The sequence below is a fragment of the Mesocricetus auratus genome, unplaced genomic scaffold (assembly GCF_017639785.1).
Source record: "Mesocricetus auratus isolate SY011 unplaced genomic scaffold, BCM_Maur_2.0 contig_5644_pilon_obj, whole genome shotgun sequence".
NCBI lineage: Eukaryota > Metazoa > Chordata > Mammalia > Rodentia > Cricetidae > Mesocricetus > Mesocricetus auratus.
In genome coordinates, this window is record NW_024429903.1 from 42613 (window position 1) to 48688 (window position 6076).

At 44.3% G+C, this 6076-nt stretch overlaps 1 long non-coding RNA gene across 1 annotated transcript; it reads right to left on the bottom strand.

The window, feature by feature from the left end:
- Nucleotides 1-991: 991 nt before the first annotated feature.
- Nucleotides 992-5162, bottom strand: LOC121138015. Its single transcript, XR_005875248.1, has 3 exons — nt 4917-5162; nt 3718-3961; nt 992-1256 (listed from the first exon to the last, which is right to left on the bottom strand). It is a non-coding gene; the product is annotated as an uncharacterized LOC121138015 (long non-coding RNA).
- Between the last annotated feature and the right edge of the window lie 914 nt (nt 5163-6076).

The window sequence follows — 6076 nt, forward strand, 5'->3', positions numbered from 1 at the left end:
CCTAACATACACACGCCCTAAGATCGAGCTCTAGCCCCATAAAAACAATACACACGCAAGCTACTAAAAATGAGATAATTATGAAAAGTCTAAAATGTATTTTAACTCCCAGTTGGAAGTTTAGTGTGTATATACAGAAGTGTAAAAGAAAGACAAGCTAGCAGTATGAAAGTCAATAAATGCTCTACATATAGAATGGAAACAACCTGCATGGTCAGTCTCACTACAGGGAAATCTTCCCTGACCACAGTTCAATTCAGCAGGGACCCAATGTTGTCCATGCAATGCCATTGTTCACACATTCTACCACCAGAGGGCACAACATGTAATCCTTGAAACAACTAGCCAACGACATGTTTCTCACCACAAAACAGATCTGTGTGAGTCCTAAGCAAGGATTTCTCAATATAAAAAAAAAAAAACCTGAGCATTTGTTATTGCTGGTAAGTTACTGAGGTTATTGTTTCTGTGGTCTTGTTATCTTGCCCTGGGTATATGTAATCCTCCTGTCTCAGCCTGTAAAGATCTCAGGCCACAGACACTAAGAGTCTAGTTTGTAGTCTATTATCTATTGGGAACAGCATTGTGAAGATAAGAAGGCAATACAGTTTGGGAAACTCAGGTTTTCTGCTGCCAACTTAGGAATATGTGAAAACATGAACTTGCTGAGAGAGGACATGGGCTTCACTATAGGCAACAGTGTCTGAAGCTTCTGATTAATTTGAAGAAGGTCTGAGGCTTGGAGAAGATGAGAAAGAGAATGGGGAAAAGGTTATTGGATGGATGGAGGGAAGAAGGGAGGGAGGGAGGAAGGGAGGAGGGAGGGACACAGCATAAAAGAGTGAGGTGTTAAAGAGAATGAGAGGAGAATGGATGTGGGACCATATATTGAGTCTAATAAAATGTGGACAGAAGGATGAGTGACAAACAGTGGGGTTTGTCACACGTGACTAAAAGGACAAATGCTGAGGGCAAAAATGCTTGTGCAAAAGTTGGAATGAATAAAAATACATAAAGGGACTTTGAAACCTCAGGATGACCACATCTGCCCTCAAAAACACACCCCTTCCTGGAACTAGCACTGGAGCTCTCCATGCTTGTGCTGGGGTAGAAGATCTTCTGGGCAGAGTCTTGGTACAGAACTGCAGCTTTCTATCCTTCAGGGCTTGGCCACAGCAGGCTGAATGTCCAGATTCAGGTACTGATCATCATGAACCAGCTCAGGCCAGTAGGGTACACCCTTACTGTTGGGGTTCCTGTGGATATGACACCAACATGAAAGGGTGAGGTCACTCTCATCCAAGGCCTGACCCCTTGATGTGTGTCAGAGTAATAGATGAGCAGTCCAAGGAGCCTAGGGGACAGATGAACTGGTGTCCTGATGTAGAATACAAGTGTCACTCACTAGTGTCTGGTTCATATGAGGCAAGGGAAGATGTCTGGTTTTTTGACTCCCTCTCAGAGGGAAAATCTAAAGAACTGCATCACCATGCTATGACTCACCAACCAGATCACTGTGGGATGAGCAGTACCTGAGAGCTAGAAGGTATCTGTCTAAGTGTGCCCTGGATTAGGAAAGCTATGGTGTAATTGAGGACCCGTGTGTGCTAATGAGGCATATGCACATGGGAGCCTTGAATGGAGACAAAACCATAGGAGGTCTTGCAAAGTTGGCCCAGTACTCCATTATTCTCTTGTTCAACATCTCCTCCTCCTTAGTGAAGTCAACTGCAGACAGAAGGAGACAAAGAGACAGCCCTACCCACCTCATGCAGGTGCAACTCATGCTCTACTACAGCAACCGCGGCCTGAACCTGAACCCTAGGCCCAGGGTGAACTCTCTTCCCTCAGCACTCAGAATCCAGTGCCCATCCAAGTCTCTACTCATTTTCATGTCTACCCCAGAGTGTGCTCATTCCCTCCAGCACAAGCTGGATGAACAAAGAATCATAGTCTAACCCTTTTACATTTTTGTTTTCTTTTATTTTGTGTTTTTTTTTACCTCAGAAATAGTTGCCACATGATCCCGTTCTCTCCTAAAACCCCAGCTTCCTCAATTGTTCTGAGAGTTCACTAATTCCTCAGAAACACATCAGGGACTCCATTCAGCACAAGGAAAACTGGAAAAGCTCACCTTTCATGCCCCAGAAATCAGAATCAAAGGCAAAGTTAATGTGATAACCATATTGATGACAAGAAACCTTGCTCTGAATTTATATGGATTCAGAGTGGAGTGGTGAGCTCCGGGCTGGAGTATTAGCTATGGGAAAACCTATTTTTTAACAGTGACCCTGGCATTCCCAGATGAGTAGTTTTGACGCGACGCCAAGTGTGACTTCCATATTTCCTCCTCTGGACCTGCCACATAGTCCTCAGGCCTTCCATCAGAAGTTGAACAAAGAGAGAAGTAGGGCAGGGTGTGTGTGAGGACTTGTATGCCTCTTTTGGGGGGGGGTTCAGGACAGGGTTTCTCTGTGTAACTTTGGAGCCTCTCCTAGAACTAGCTCTTGTTGAGCCAGGGTAATAATAGTGGATGGGAGATACCATAATAGAGGGAGCCATTATAAGTTGGAGGAGAGATCTGGCACTAGTGACACCAACGGCCATTAAGGCTACCTTAAATGCCCTCCCATGATAATGAGATTGATGCCTTACGTGCCATCCTAGAACCCTCATCCAGTGGCTGACTGAAGCAGAGGCAGACACCCCCAGCTAAAAACCGAACAGAACTCCTGGAACCCAGTTGCAAACAGGAGCTACCAGCAAAGGAATCAAGACCAGACTGGCAAAACCCACAGAGGCAGCTGACCTAAACAAGGGGGAATGCAGGGACCCCAGACTGATTCCTGAGAGGCCAGCACAGGACTGATCCAGACACCCTCCCCCAACCTGGGTGTCAGAGAAGAGGCCTCGGCAATCTATGGGACCTTGGAGAATAGATCAGTATTTATTCCTGGTGTACAAATAGACTCTGAGAGCCCATTCCACATGAAGGGACGCTCTCTCAGCCTGGAAACATGGGGGAGAGCCTACACCCTGCCCGGGATGATAGGACAGACTCTGAAAATCCCTCATGGAAGCCCTTACCCTCCCTGGGGAGCAGAGGGGGGATGGAGTGGGGAGGAGGGTTGGGAGGATGGGGGCCGGGGGAGGATGGTAGGGAGAGGGAACTGAGAGTAACAAGTATAAAAAGTTAAATAAAAATAATAATAAAAAGGAAAGAAAGAAAGAACTCCCTCTTGTGGAGCAGGCTGGCTTTGAACTCACAGAGATATGCCTGCCTCTGCCTCCCAAGTGCTGGGAATAAATGCATGTGCCACCAATGCCCGGCCTGCCTTTATGCTTCTTATCCCCAAACATTCTACTGTGAACTCTGACAAATTCACGCCACTTCCCCAAGTCAGAGCCATGCTAAGGAAGCCACACTTCCCTCAGACTGAGACTCTTGTCTGCAGTTTCCTAGGCTCTAATGGTTACTCAACATTATAGGCAAGAAGCTCTAATGTGCTCCGGAATGGCTGCCTTTCAAAACAGATTTGGTTCAGGTACCTGCTTATGAACCAAAGACAACTGTATGAAGACACAGAGTTTTATCCCATCCTCCTCTATTGCACCCAAAGCTGCCTCATCCATAGGAACATCCAGGTGACAGTGTATTACACAAAATCCCCAGGATTATTTACAAGATAGGTGTGAGCCTGGTGTGGGAGCACATACCTGATAATCCAGTTCTCTTGTTGAAGTAAAGGAAATAGGAGGCTCTGCAACTGAAATCCAGAAATCTTGCAAGGATCTATTCATACAAAAAATCCTGAGGATGTTCAGGCAATGAAAAGTTGCTAGGACACAGAGGCTCAGGAGGCTCCATCCCTTCCTCGGCATCTCTAGGTGGGTGATGGATATTAGGGATGAAAGAGACAGTTCCTGCAGAGATACTGCTCCCAGCATACAACCCGTACTCCTGTAAATAAACCCCCATTCAATTAGTCTAATCAAACTTACTGGATGATCAACCATGATTAAAAATGCAACAAAGTAGAAGAGAGACTAGTTGATGGCAGAAAGGAGAAAGGGACAAGTGAGAGTAAAAGGCTAATGAAAAGTAAGAAAAACCTCATTCACATGTATGACAATGTCATACCGAAACTCATTATTATGTATCATTAGCATGTACTAAGAGAAAGCACAGTAAGAAGTCCAACACAATCGTGTCAGCTGTGCAGATTAATTACATTGAGACAACATTCCTTTTATAATTTTTTCAAAACCGAGTATTGTAAAAGCTTTCATCATGCTGCAGGCTTAAGCATGCTCAGTTTTACTCCTCTACTACGTGTAATGCTAGTAGAAGAGTTAGTGTGTGTTTATGTATTTGTGTGTGTGCGTGCGTGTGTGTGTGTGTGTGTGCAAGCTCCATATGTGCCTAAGGCACATTTACCTATGCACACATGCATTTTAATTGCGTATAGCAATATACAATAAATATTAAATATCTTTTCATTGTACTAAAGATAAATGAAAATTTTCAATGGGCATAAGACTAGGAAGAAATTGAAAAAACAAAAGGTATAGATTCCCAGGTCAGGCATCATGTATCTGAAGAATCAGAAATTATAATGATGCCTCCTGAAAAAGTCATGTTTTGTTCCATCTAATCCTGAAATGCAACATGGAGGAGAATGTAGGATTCTTTTTTTTTTTAACTGGAGGAAAATTTTATTCTAGTAAAAGGAAAGTACCAAATAGCAGGTAATGGAGGAGAGAGAAATGGTGGCAAGGACATATTCCCTTTACCCATGGAGGTCAGACATACGACAGACAAACAGGCACAGGGCAGGAAGAAGGAGATCTTAGAGAAGGAGTAAAGTTTGAGTTTAAGTGTGCAGAAACAGAAACTGAAAGAAAAGAAAATTTACATTTTCTGAGTATTTCAGGAACGTGTGCAGGCATATGAACCAGTGAGACTACATTCTGTAGGATGAACCTGGATCGTGGTTTTGAGAGAAATGAATTTTAGGATCAGCCTAGGTGACACATATTTAAATAAGCTTGAGCGTGAGGAGAGTCCATGGTGAAAGCAGTTGCCTCAGGCCCTGCTGCCACTGCCACCAGCAGAGCCCAGCACCAGGCTGTGCCTGATCCTCTGGAAGCCTGAGCCAAAGTAACCTGGGCCTCTCTGAAGCTGACTGTTGGCACAGGTTTGGGAGGAGCCTGGAGCAAAACACTAGAAAGATGATATGACAGCTTCTGTCTAGCTGTGATTGGTCGATGGGTGGGTGAGCTCACAAGGAGCCATTGTGAGGAATGAGAGCCACCACCCATGTAAGGCACGACTGGGGCCTGGATTTTGTCTTTTTGTTGCAGTGAAGCTGTTGGTTGACTGCAGAGGACTTGACTCAAGACTTTGGTCGTGAGAGCTTTATATCGTATTGTCTGTTTTGACACTGAACAACTGTGATCACCACTGACCTGAACATCGTGAGTGTGCTGACCAGTGGATTAGGTTTATACGTATTATTTACTTAGATTTAGTTTGTGCCTGTGCTTCAGCTCAATTTATTATCAACCATTTTCTCTTATTCTCCATCCATTTATCTTTGGAATTTTGTTCATTTGATTTATTTCTTTACCAAAATTTCTGTTAATCTCTACTGGCTGTAAAAGTTAAAGAATTTGATTTTTTCATGGGCTTGGGGCATATCCACCCACTTTGTTACATCCGTCGGCCTTTCCCTGTGGTTATACTTTCCCCTGCCCACCACTCAACTCCTGACACAAACAGTACTGGGGAAACTTGAGGGACAACCGTTTCCTCATGGCCTCCAGTGTCACAGACAGGCTGGCCTCCTTTGGATGCCCGTAAATATTAGTGTAAGGAACAGGAATGGTATCATGACTATATAGATGAAAAGGTCTGCAGTAGTTGGTGTCATTAGAGAATTTGAGGCTCTGAGTGACAAGAACCTTGGAGAAGCCTGTGTGTTCACTGTCTAGTCCATAACCATGTCTCTAACCCAGGCTGCACAAAGCTGACTGAGTCCATTCTTGTTGTTCTTGCTGATGAAGTCCAAATGTC